This window comes from Chlorocebus sabaeus, chromosome 23 (assembly GCF_047675955.1).
Source record: "Chlorocebus sabaeus isolate Y175 chromosome 23, mChlSab1.0.hap1, whole genome shotgun sequence".
In the NCBI taxonomy this organism is placed as follows: domain Eukaryota; kingdom Metazoa; phylum Chordata; class Mammalia; order Primates; family Cercopithecidae; genus Chlorocebus; species Chlorocebus sabaeus.
The window spans coordinates 51,162,801-51,176,606 of NC_132926.1; the positions used below are offsets into that span (position 1 = coordinate 51,162,801).

At 39.3% G+C, this 13,806-nt stretch overlaps 1 pseudogene; it reads right to left on the reverse strand.

Annotated features, from left to right (window-relative positions):
- Positions 1-280: 280 nt before the first annotated feature.
- The window catches only part of LOC103245167 (rRNA-processing protein FCF1 homolog pseudogene), a 29,459-nt pseudogene continuing 15,933 nt past the window's right edge, over positions 281-13,806 (reverse strand).

Below are 13,806 nucleotides of genomic sequence, written 5' to 3' on the forward strand. Positions count from 1 at the left end.
CTCTGTCTTCTCCTCCCACTCAAACTTCATTCAGCATCAGTGCCAACTTAAGAGTTCCTTTGTAGCTTTCTCTGGCAACTCCGTCACTCTCAAATCTATTTCACCTGTTAAATTTTTTTTTTCAAAACAGCATTAAAAAGTGAGTATATTTAATCATACCAGCTCATAATAGAGCAAATTGATGAATAGATTAATAATTCATGTTCCAGCATTAACTGGCAACAGAGAAAGTTGGTCACAGGAAGGCAGAATAACTTCATTTTCTAAGAGTTAGAAACTCTTAGAAACTTAGAAAAGGGGCTCCATAATCATTTGGCATCTACTTGATGATGTATCTGTGTTTAGAAATCTCCTAGATTCCTTGTTTAAGGTCTTGGTCAACTGTGGCCACAATGTAACACAGTTGTTTGGGGTTACTCTCTGTACTAAGCTGTCATCTGCATAGGTTCCTTTGTGTGTGTGTGCAAGGTAATCTTGAATCCTTGATGATCCTTAGAGCCACCCAATACTCCTGCCCCATTTCCCAATTTTAGCCATTACACAGTCAGTTATACAACGGATACACTTGGTATAGACAATTCATCATTAACTGTGCTAAATCTAGTTTGGCATTAATGGAAAAGTTGATAAAGTTGGTATCAATTAGGATGTGCTATGGTGGGCCCAGCTGTGTATTATATTGTAAGAATAAGCAAGAAGAGGGTTGGGAACTTCTCTTTTCTTCAGTGTGCTGGTATCTTTCTTTCCTTTCTTTTTAGGTTTCAATCTACCCTTTTTTTAAGCCTCTGATCTCTGAAACTAAGCATTCACTTTATGGTTGCATAATTCCTTGCTTTTTGTTGCTTCTCTATGTTCATCCCATACTCTTACTTCTTCCAGAATCCTTACCTGTTAGATTATTTAGAAAAATGTTTGGAATAACTTTTCCCCTTGGGTTAATAGTTGCTCTACATCAATGTTTCAACTCAGTAGGTGTGTGTTAGACTCATCTGGGCAGCTTGCAAAAATGCCTATTTCCAGACTATGGTCCAAATCAATCAAATCATAGTCTCTGAAGGTGAGACTCACCCACTTGCTTATTTAAAAAAAAAAAAAAAAATCCCTAGGCACTTTGGGAGCCCGAGGTGGGTGGATCATGAAGTCAGGAGATCGAGACCATCCTGGCTAACATGGTGAAACCCCATCTCTACTAAAAATACAAAAAAATAGCCAGGTATGGTGGCAGGCGCCTGTAGTCCCAGCTACTCGGGAGGCTGAGGCAGGAGAATGGCATGAACCCAGGAGGCGGAGCTTGCAGTGAACCAAGATCATGCCACTGCACTCCAGCCTGTGCGATAGAGTGAGACTCCATCTCAAAACAAAGAAACAAACCAAAAACTCCCCAGGTGATTTCAATGTTTAGCTAATTTGTATACTACTATGTATACACTGTAAGTCCGAAGGGGGAAGGGATGGGAGTTAAACTCTTTTTTGTATGCCTCATGGTCCTTAGCACAGGCTTGGTCACAGAGTGGTGATTCACAAGCCTTAGTGCTTGGTTCACTGCTGGGAGAGCTCAGTGCTCACAGGTGTGATGAATCAGGTACTTGGTTGCCACACTTCTTTAGCAGTCCAGAGAGGCAATGACCAAGGTGTTAAGATATAGGCTCTGGATTGAAATCTGGGTTAAAATCCTGGGTACCACTAAGTAGCTATATGACCTTGGGCAACTGAATTGAACTCTTTCTGCTTTAGCTTAACCATCTGCAAAGTGGGAAAAATTATACTGTTTACCTCATAAAATTCTTTTGTGGATGAATTTTTTAAAATTGCAGTAAAAACCATAAAATCTCAATTGACAAATTTTCAATTGTATATAGTACAATATGTTTAACTGTATGGATATTGTTGTACAGCAGATCTCTAGAATGTTTTTCATTTTTGCATGCTGAAACTCATACTCATAGTATGGCAATTCCCTATTTGCTCTTCCCCTCAGCCTCTGGCAATCACCATTCTAATTTTTGCTTCTATGAGTTTCACTGTTTTAAATACCTCATGTAAGTAGAATCATTTGTATTTGTCCTTCTGTGACTGGCTTATTTCACTTAGCATAACATCCTCAAGGTTTATCCATACTGTACCATATGACAGTATTTTCTTCTTTCTAAAAGGCTAAATACTATTCCATTATATATTTATACCATCTTTTCTTTATCCATGCATCAATTGTCAATGGACAATTAGATTGTTTCCATCTCTTGCTTACTGTGAATAATGCCACAATGAACATGAGAGCTCAAGTATCTCTTGCTGCCTTCAAAATTTTCTCTTTGTCTTTGACTTTTGACAGTTTGATTATAATGTGTCTCTGTGTGATCTTTGGGTTCATCCATGACGGACTCTGTTGGGCTTTGTGAATCTCTATGTCCATTTTCTTTCTCACATTTGGGAAGTTTTGGGCCATTATTTCTTGTAATTCTTTCTTTCTCTGTTTTCCTTGTGAGACCCCATAATGTATATATATTGATGTGCTTGCTAGTGTGCCATAGTCCTTGGCTTTCTTCCCTCTTCATTTTTCTTTTTGTTCCTCTGTTAGGATAATTTTAAATGACTTGTCTTTGAGTTCATTGATTCTTTCTTCTGCTTCAAATCACTCTAGTGAATTTTTAAAGTCAGTTATTTTATTCTTCAGCTCCAAATTTCTATGTTTGGTACTTTGTAGTATTTTCTATCTCTTTGCTGTTTTCCTGAGCTCATGGGGAATCCTTAGGAAGATCATTTTGAATTCTTTGATAATTCATACACCTGTGTTTCATTAAAGTTGGTTTCCCGAGATTTATTTTATTCCTTTGGTTAGGCCGTGTTTTCCTGTGTCTTTAGATGCCTTGTTACTTTGTGTTTGGATGCACACATTTGAAAAAACAGCTGCCTCCCCTAGTATATACTGGCTTCATACGGGGACCTTCACAAATCAGAGTGGCTAGTGATTCTGGTGACCTCTCAAAGATTTTTTGGTGATGTGTCTTCTCTGGACTTGTGCATGTAAATTCTTAATTACCAGTTTTCTTTTTTCTGAAGCTCATTATCTCTTCCTCCCTCTGGTGTTCATCTGGAGTACTGCAGGTTCTCTGGAGCTGTCATTGGTCACCCAGGTTTTATTCTCAGTGGCACCCTGTCAGGGTCCCAATAGCATTCTGAGTCAGGTTAGGCAGAAATTCATTTCTCAGGCAGATACTGGAGAAGCTGGAACATTGGACACATGTTCCACTACCTCCTTTCCCCCTGAGGGAGAAACTACCAAGTTGCATCAGCCTCTGTCTTCTGCACCACAGGTCCTTGGAGTAGCAGTAAGCTACTCAGCTGGTTTTTTTTTTTATTATTTATTTTTTTATATTTTATTTATTATTATTATTATACTTTAAGTTCTAGGGTATATGTGCATAACTTGCAGGTTTGTTACATATGTATACTTGTGCCATGTTGCTGTGCTGCACCTATCAACTCGTCAGCACCCGCCCAAGGTTATTTATAGATTCAATGCCATCCCCATTAAGCTACCAATGAGTTTCTTCACAGAATTGGAAAAAACTGCTTTAAAGTTCATATGGAACCAAAAAAGAGCCCGCATCTCCAAGACAATCCTAAGTCAAAAGAACAAAGCTGGAGGCATCACGCTACCTGACTTCAAACTATACTACAAGGCTACAGTAACCAAAACAGCATGGTACTGGTACCAAAACAGAGATATAGACCAATGGAACAGAGCAGAGTCCTCAGAAATAATACCACACATCTACAGCCATCTGATCTTTGAGAAACCTGAGAGAAACAAGAAATGGGGAAAGGATTCCCTATTTAATAAATGGTGCTGGGAAAATTGGCTAGCCATAAGTAGAAAGCTGAAACTGGATCCTTTCCTTACTCCTTATACGAAAATTAATTCAAGATGGATTAGAGACTTAAATGTTAGACCTAATACCATAAAAACCCTAGAAGAAAACCTAGGTAGTACCATTCAGGACATAGGCATGGGCAAAGACTTCATGTCTAAAACACCAAAAGCAACGGCAGCAAAAGCCAAAATTGACAAATGGGATCTCATTAAACTAAAGAGCTTCTGCACAGCAAAAGAAACTACCATCTGAGTGAACAGGCAACCTACAGAATGGGAGAAAATTTTTGCAATCTACTCATCTGACAAAGGGCTAATATCCAGAACCTACAAAGAACTCAAACAAATTTACAAGAAAAAAACAACCCCATCAAAACGTGGGCAAAGGATATGAACAGACATTTCTCAAAAGAAGACATTCATACAGCCAACAGACACATGAAAAAATGCTCATCATCACTGGCCATCAGAGAAATGCAAATCAAAACCACAATGAGATACCATCTCACACCAGTTAGAATGGTGATCATTAAAAAGTCAGGAAACAACAGGTGCTGGAGAGGATGTGGAGAAATAGGAACACTTTACACTGTTGGTGGGATTGTAAACTAGTTCAACCATTATGGAAAACAGTATGGCGATTCCTTAAGGATCTAGTACTCAGCTATTTTTTGTTCTTAGTGATTCCCAAACATCGAAAATATCCTGTATCCCACAAGTACCCAAAATAGATGGAACAGAAGCCAGGCCCGCAGGCAGCCCTCTGAAAAGCTGGAAATGTCGGATAGAGACGGCAACTCTTTTCCTCCCCAGCAAGAAGTCCGGAGTTAGGAGTTTTCTCCCACTTGTGCTGTGCTGAACTGGGGGTAGGGGAGAATGGCAAGTGAGTTTGTTATAATTCTTACCATCACCTTTTGCTTAGTGGCTCCCAACTTGGTGCTGTTTCTTGTCCATGCTCATATTCTTGAAAGACAGAAACCAGTCCCTTGGGTAGCCCCACAAAATGTCTGAATATTAGGCCTATGTTCCAGTCTTCTCTTTCCTTCCCCAGGAAGATGCTCGGAGTTGAGAATTACCTCATGATCACTCTGGGCTATGCTGGGGATATGGGCTCTGTTGAGTGATTGCCACAAATTTTCCTGTTGGTCAGTGTGACTGGTTTCATGCTTCCCCAGGGTGCAGGAGCCTCTGATCTAGCTTCTGGATTTCTCACAAAGGGATCTGGTCCATGTGTTGTTGTTGAATCATTGTCTGTAGGGGAGAAGAATGGTTTGGAGCTTCCTATTGTGCCATATTGCTGATGTCATCCCCCAAGGAAGAGTGTTAACACATAAATGACTTAGAACAGTTCCTAGGATTTAATCAGCACCCAATAAATCTTAGCCACTTTTATTCTTCTGCCTTAAGAAGGCTGAATTTTTTCTTATATGCCCTATTACTTATGTTACTTTGAAAATTGATAAAATTGATACAGTGTTAATAAAAAAGTACTGGTATGTTGACTACAACTTCAAAAGAGAAAACAGAAGAACTAAAATGAAGCCATATTTGTTTCTTTTGAATCACTAACACACTAGTCAGTATAATTACTGGCTCTTTTAAGATTGACAGGAGAAGTATTGATGGGCAGTAAGTAAACATCAATGCTGCTTTATGACAGTTTCTGAACAGCAGAAATTTCTGTGGTCTGCAAGTACTGTGATCCAGAAGGAATTAGACTAACAAAACTCATAAGACAAATAAGTAATATCATCAAACCAGAACCTCTTGGCAAACTATAACAGTGTCAGTTCTTTTTTTTTTTTTTTTTTTTTTTTTGAGATGGAGTCTCGCTCTGTCACCCAGGCTGGAGTGCAGTGGCACAGTCTCAGCTCACTGCAACCTCCACCTCACGAGTTCAAGCAATTTTCATGCCTCAGCCTCCTGAGTAGCTGGGACTACAGGTGCATGCCACCATGCCTGACTAGTTTTTTTTTTTTTTTTTAGTAGAGATGGAGTTTCACCATGTTGGCCAGATTGGTCTCGAACTCCTGACCTCAGGTGATCCACCTGCCTCGACCTCCCCAAATGCTGAGATTACAGGCATGAGTCACTGTGCCAGCCTAGAGTCGGTTCTTATTGAAGTTACTTAAAATGCCACTGGACTTCTGTGGTAAGACAGGCACTACTTGGTTTCAAATCTTTGTTTAGAAAGGGTTTGTAGATGGCAATAGTGGGCGTATGTATTCATATTCCTCTGTAGATATAATATATGTCATTATAGAAATTTCTAAAGCATCGCTATGGTTAAGACACTATATCTGAACTGAAGTACTTTTGAGAGTAATAGGGCGCCAGGATAACAGGTCTAGAGCACCCCAGAACTTATAGTCACCCTATGATCACCAAGAAACATCAAATCCTTTCATGGTAGAAGGAAGATGTTAAAGCCTGTGAGATTGCCCCTCTCTTGGCTCTCATCTGAAGACTTCTCCATTTTGGCCCTGTTTTCCTATGTGTCTGGACATTTATACACGTCTGGCAGTGGCTGGTTGCCATAGTTAAGTACAGTTCTTGATTTTGGGCATGGGTTAAAAAACGATTGTAGCAGCTCTATGGAGTTGAAAATTAAATATACATTTAATTTTGGACATGAAGGATGTCCTTTCCTTCAATTGTAATGAAGAATATATTAGATATATTTATGTCTATATTTCTATTTATATATGTATCTGATCATCTATTTTTTCTTTTGGCCTGATATGCTTTGGTTCTGTCTTCACCCAAATCTCAACTTGAATTGTATCTCCCAGAATTCTCACCTTTTGTGGGAGGGACCCAGGGGGAGGTAACTGAATCATGGGGGCTGGTCTTTCCTGTGCTGTTCTTGTGATAGTGAATAAGTCTAATGAGATCTGATGGGTTTATCAGGGGTTTCCACTTGCTTCTTCCTCATTCTTCTCTTGCTGCCACCACGTAAGAGGTGCCTTTTGCCTCCCACCATGGTTCTAAGGCCTCCCCAGCCATGCAGAACTGTAAGTCCAATTAAACCTCTTTTTGTTCCCGGTTTCGGGTGTCTTTATCAGCAGTGTGAAAACGAACTAATACGTGATCCAAACATGTTAGAATTTCTTCCTGAGCCCTGCACTCTCTCACTAATTAGAAAGAACTATTCTTTGGTGATAATCTAGAGAGAAATCAAAAGTGAGCAACACAGTCGGGGGAAGACCACGTTAGAGGCCTTTTTCGCCCAAATTTTTCTGTGATGTGACATTAATAGCACTTAATCACTTAAAAAATTGTTCCAAAATCTCCCTGGAGCCTCTTAGGATGCTTTTATTTAAAACTAGTAGCTTCTGGAACATTTTCCACGGTTCAGCTCCCATGGGTTCCTATGTGTAGTGCAGAGCTTGAGAAATATGTCAATACTTCCCTTAAGTCAGAAATTAGTTTAGCTTCTTGAGGTCACGGACCAGATGTACTGTTGCAGTTTTATGAGATTGTACTTCTCTGCATGGTTTATGCTCCTGTTTTTAATTTTTGGAAAAAAGATTCTCTGGTTGCTGCTATTCCACACCCGACATGCTGAGTCCTGCTTTTCCTTCTTCACTGTTTAAAACAGGGTGATGTTTTTCTGCATTACACAAGTGACCTTGAAATGGAGACACTGATCTCAGGGGTTTAGGTTCTATGTATTTTCTCCTGTTAAAACCAAGAAATTTAGTCATGGAATGCACTGGCTTACTGAAAGTTCCCTGGGGCTTTTGACTATGCTGCTTTGAATTTCCTGCATTCTTTGTTTTTAAACTCTGTGTGTGTGTGTGCTCGCGCGTGCGCGTGCACGTGCATGTTCATGTGTGTGTTTTGTGCACCTTGAATATAGCATCAAGGCAAAATTTCTGGAGAGAACAATGCAAAGAAGGTACTTCTCTAGAAAAAGGAAGTCTAGATAAAATAGTCTTTCTGGGTTTCCAAATGCATTGTGTTTTATATCTTTTGTTTCTTGAAAATTTTTGCTTCCTAATAGATTACCTCTAAAATCTTTTTATATAAAACTAGCTGCAGCAAGGGCATTAAAAAATCTCACATCTGTGTGGAGTTATTTTGGGGGAAGTCAATTGAAAAGCAGAATAATAATTAAATAACCTTTGAATAAATCTTACATTCTGGGTTAATCTGAATCTGCTTTCCCCTGTGTCCAGCAGTTTGAATGTTTTGAGTCAAGTAAAGGCAGTGTGAAAGAGTGATTAGCATGGGTGAACTTTTGGACATGCAAGGCTCTTTTAGGTCCAGATAAGCAGTATGACAAAGTGGTGAAGAGTCCTGGCCACAGCTGGACATTTCCAAGTTTGAATTCCTAGACCTGCTCTTACTGGGGCTACCTTGGACATGTTACATAGATTTCCTGGGTCACAGTTCTCTCATCTGTACAGATAATGATACCTAATTCACATGGTTGTTGTGATGGTTAAATGAAATAAAAGCATAAAGCCAATTAACTGACACATTAAAGTATTCAATAAGCAAAAGACATGTTTTCTCATTTATGATGCCAATGAGTACAGGGGTGCAGTCTGACCTTGCAGAACTACTCAGCTCATTTTTATTCTGCTGCTTTTACTTTCCCAGTATTAGGAAAAGCAAACCTTCACACCATGATTCAAATGAAATCTCTTGAAAATGTGAGGATCATTTAAATCACTAACCTATGTTGCTCTTTTCCAATACTTGCTCATAATGCTTATACCCTTCAAATAGTGGGGATACAGTTATAGGGCCTTTGTTAAATAAAGTACTTTGTTCCAAAAAAACCCCCACTAAAACTGCAGACAAATAGAATTGCATAAATCAACATAATACCTATTTTTATTACTGAAGGAGCTTGCACATTTCTTTTCAGTATCTTTAAAACTCGTATTAAAAGTTTTACAACATTGATTTATTAAAAGTGATATTTAATATAATTTTGTTCAACTCTGTAATGATAATGGCTAGCATAGGATGCTATGTGTTGGGCATTGTACTACGTGCTCCATGAGGCCTGGGGTCTCACAACTATATTCCTTGTTATATCACCCAATTAATGAGTAAGAAAATGGAATCTAAAAGAGGTCTAGCAAAACTGCCAGCAAAAGGCAGAACTGGCGTCTGGAAACTTGACCTTGAAATGTTCATGGTGCTAATAAGGCCTCTTTACCAGTCTGCCTAGATAATAAGATTGAGGATGACCACCTACCTGCTTTCGATCTGGTAGTCTAGAATTTTAGTAGTTGTGGCTATGCAGAGAGTGCCTATGTGAAAAGTCCCCTATAAAAACCTTGAGATCAGAGTCCTACAATGGCTTTATTGGCAGAAACATTATACATATGTTGCTGTATTTCACTGTTGGAGGGGCAGTGAGCTCTCTGTGGCCCTTTCTGGGAGAACATAGGAAGCCTGCATGTGAATACAACCAGACTGTGTCTGCTGTATTCTATGCCTTGTCGATTTGGCTCTGTAGCCTTACTGTGTTGTAAAAAAGCTTTGCCATGAGTACAAATCTATACTAAGATCCATCAGTTCTTCTAGGGAGGTGCCAAATGTGTGGGTGGTTATAGAATTGCTGAAACAAGTGGTAGTCAAAGTCTGACACAGGTGTGGATGTGACTCTTGAGAGGACAAATTATCCATCAGTTAGGAACTTTATTTACATCACCTTCCTAAAAATTGCAAATGGTATTAGTTAGTAGAGCTGAAGTTACAGCCCTTTTAGGAGCCTCAGCTCCAACACCTCATGTTGGGTCATTGTATGGAGTATAATATGCACTTTGTAAACTATATGCATACAGACATACAATGGTTAAAAATAGGCCAGTATGTCCAATGTCTGTCTTCTTTTTGTGTGTATCCTGTGTTTTTATTGTTTTGCAGCTGAATGCCAAACATAGAAGATAATTAAAAATATTCAGCTGTGTGAAAGTGAAGATAGGGCTTTAGTATAAATGGGAAACATGAATTTTTAAAATAAATGCTTAAATATGACTTGTGTTCTACAAACATCTGGAAGCTAGGTCTGTATAGCTGAGCTGTCTCATCTCTGGGCCCATCATGATGATCATGATCCTTCCTCCCACACAGTAATCAATGCATGGGATCAGAATGCCAATGGCTAAAGATGATCACAATGAACTCCCTTTCTAGAGCTTTTCCTATTCCTCTCCGATTGTTTATCTTCTTAAATAAGATTTTAGATGGTTTTATTTTTTTCTTTGAATTTCCCCCTTGCTTTTAAGCCATATACAATGTGTCTGTTATTCTTACAACAAAGAAACCTGACATTTATAATCAGTATTATAACATTTTGAATATACCAGTGATATGGTTTGGCTCTGTGTCCTCACCCAAATCTCACCTTGAATCGTAATCCCCACATGTCAAGGGAGAAACCTGGGAAGAGGTGATTGGATCATGGGGGCATATTTCCTCCTTGCTGTTCTCATGGTAAAGAGTGAGTTCTCATGAGACGGTTTTATAAGTATTTGACAGTTCCTCCTTCACATGTTTTCTCTTGTCTGCTGCCATGTAAGATATTCCTCCTTCCCATTCTGCCTTGATTATAAGTTTCCTGAGGCCTCCCAAGCCATGTGGAACTGTGAGTCAATTAAACCTCCTTTGTTTATAAATTACACAGTCTCAGGTAGTATCTTTATAGCATTGTGGAAATGGACTAATACAGTAAATTGGTACCACAGAGATTGGGGTACTGCTATAAAGATAACCTGAAAATGTGGAAGCGACTTTGGAACTGGGTAACAGGCAGAGGTTGAAACAGTCTGGAGGGTTCAGAAGAAGACAGGAAGATGTGGCAAAGTTTGGAACTTCCCAGAGACTTGTTAATGGTTTTGACCAAAATGCTGATAGTGATATGGACAATGAAGTCCAGGTTGAGGTGGGTCTCAGATGAAGATAAGAAACTTCTTGGGAACTGGAGCAAAGGTCACTCTTGCTATGTTTTAGCAAAGAGACTGGTGGCATTTTGCCCCTGCTCTAGAAATCTATGAAACTTTGAACTTCAGAGAGAGATGATCTGGAATTGAAACTTATGTTTAAAAGGGAAGCAGAACATAAATGTTTGGAAAATTTGCAGTCTGACTATGCAGTAGAAAAGCAAACCTCATTTTCTCAGGAGAAATCCAAGCCAGCCATAGAAATTTGCATAAATAATGAGGAGCTGAATGTTAATCACCAAAACAATGGGGAAAATGTTTCCAGGGCATGTCAGAGACCTTCATAGCAGCCCCTCTCATCACAGACTTGGAGGTCTAGGAGGAAAAAATGGTTTCATGGGCCAGGGCCTTGGGTGCATGTGCTGTGTGCAGCCTTGGGACTTGGTGCCCTGTGTCCCAGCCACTCCAGCTTTAGCCATGACTAAAAGTAGCCAGGGTATAGCTTGGGCTATTGCTTCAGAGGGTGCAAACCCCAAGACTTGGTGGCTTCCATGTAGTGTTAGAATTGAGTTTTGGGAACCTCCACCTAGATTTTGGAGGATGTATGGAAATGCATGGATGTCCAAGCAGAAGTCTGCTACAGGGGCAGAGTCCTCATGGAGAATCTCTGCTAGTGCAGTGCAGAAGGGAAATGTGGGGTTGAAGCCACCACACAGAATCCTTGCTGGGGCACTGCCTAGAAGAGCTATGAGAGGAGTGCCACCATCCTCCAGACCCCAGAATAGCAGATCCACTGACAGCTTGAACTGTGTGCCTAGAAAAGCCACAGTTACTTAATGCCAGCTCATGAAAGCAGCTGTAGGGGCTGAACCCTGCAAAGTCACAGAGGCAGAGCTGCCCAAGGCCATGGGAGCCTACCCTTTGCATCAGTGTGCCCTAGATGTGAGACATGGTGTCAAAGGAGATTATTTTGGAGCTTTAAGATTTAATGACTGCCCTGCTGGATTTTGGACTTGGATGGCCCCTTTGTTTTGGCTAATTTCTCCCGTTTGGAATGGGAGCATTTATTCAATGCCTTTACCTTCATTGTATCTTGGAAGTAACTGACTTGATTTTGATTTTACAAGCTCCTAGGTGGAAGAGACTTGCCTTGTCTGAGATGAGACATTGGACTTGAACTTTTGGATTAATGCTGGAATGAGTTAAAACTTTGGGAGACTGTTGGGAAGGTATGATTGTGTTTTGAAATGTGAGGACATGAGATTTGGGAGGGGCCATGGGTGGAATGCTATGGTTTTGCTCTGTGTCCACACCCAAATCTCATCTTGAATTGCAATCCGCACGTGTCAAGGGAGGGACTTGGTGGGAGGTTATTGGATCATGGGGGTGGTTTCCCCCATGCTGTTCTCATGATAGGGAGTGAGTTCTCATGAGATTTGGTGGTTTTTAAAAGTGCTGTTCCCCCTTCACTTTCTCTTCTCTCCCCTGCTGCCTTGTGAAGAAGGTGTCTGCTTTGCCTTCTGCCATGATTATAAGTTTCCTGAGACCTCCCCAGTTATGCAGAACTGTGAGTCACTTAAAACTCTTTCCTTTATAAATTACCTAGTCTTGGGTAGTATCTTTATAGCAATGTGAAAACAAACTAATACAACCAGAAATCACAACTAATTTGTACATATCCACAAGATTGTGAGGGGGTAAACAATAGCAAATAGGATCTCTGAGTTATAAAATTGTGAAAAAACTGTTCTCACTTGCTAGTTTTTTGTTTTTCTCAATTTCACAGAGCAAACATTACTTTCATAATGAGGTAATGTATTAATGTTTATTATTTATTTTGAAATTTTGAAATATGCTGGGATCTTGGGAAGGTCAAGCCCATTCATCAAAATATTTCTTTTTGGGAAGAAGTTTACAAGACCCTATGTTCAAGAACATTTAGGTGTTAGAGTCATGAAAAAGGTTGGGGTGAACCCCTGAGTCCCACTGAGGAGGTGGCAAAGAATGTCCACACTACAACATGTGAATATCCAAGTGCTTTTTATAGTGTAAGGTAGTAGGATTAATTTTATTGATGAGGTATCAAAATCACACTATTTGATAAACACACAAGCACTTCTAGTCATCAATAAACTACTTTTGTTTTATAGAATTTTATAGTAGAAGCAACTTTAAGAAATACTTGTTTTAGTAAATATTTCTTCCCAAGATGAGGAGGCTTAAGCCTAAATAAGTAAAGTGATTTTTTCCTGAGTAGTAATGAAAGAGTGGAAAAATCAGGGTAGAAGTCCGTTTGCCTAGGTTCTGGGTCAGTACTCCATGGCTGTGTTTAATTTGCCTTAAAGTGACATTTTTCACTAATTAAATGTCAGGTTTTGGCTTAGCTATCTTTTCTAGGCATTACAAACTCAGCACAGTAAAGTAATTGTTTGCTTCTAGTTGCTCAAAGAAATTAGATTAAACATTCTGGATTAACTTTACTCTTTTTGTAAGAGACTACCCAAGAGACATTATAAGAAACATTTCAAGTGTGAAAATGCTAAAGCTGGACATCTAGAGAAAGTAGGAGTGGAAAGTGAGTCTGAGGAATAATTAATAGATTTTAGAGAAGTAGATCAAATAATCAATTGGGCAACTGTTTTATGAGTTGTTGGAGTCGAACTTAGTGAGCATATTTCCTGTGAACCCCCAGTTATTTCCAATAGCTCTGGGACTGGCTTTACAGGTACTCCATTTCCAAGACTACTTTTTTTCTTTTCTTTTCCTTTCTGTTTTTGCACAGTGAGAGCTGCCAATGCCAAAGCAATTGACAATGTTTCATGGAAAAAATAAAAGCTCTCTGTAGTGGATATTAATGGTAAATTATTTTTAATGATTTTTCAAATTACAATTGAATCAGAAAAGTTATTATTTGACTTGTTCTGTTGAGTAAATATTAAAAGAGTTACACTACATCTGTCTCCGCCACACTTTCTGAACCTTGACAGTCAATTTCAAATGCATTTTCTATTTTGTCCTTATTCTGGG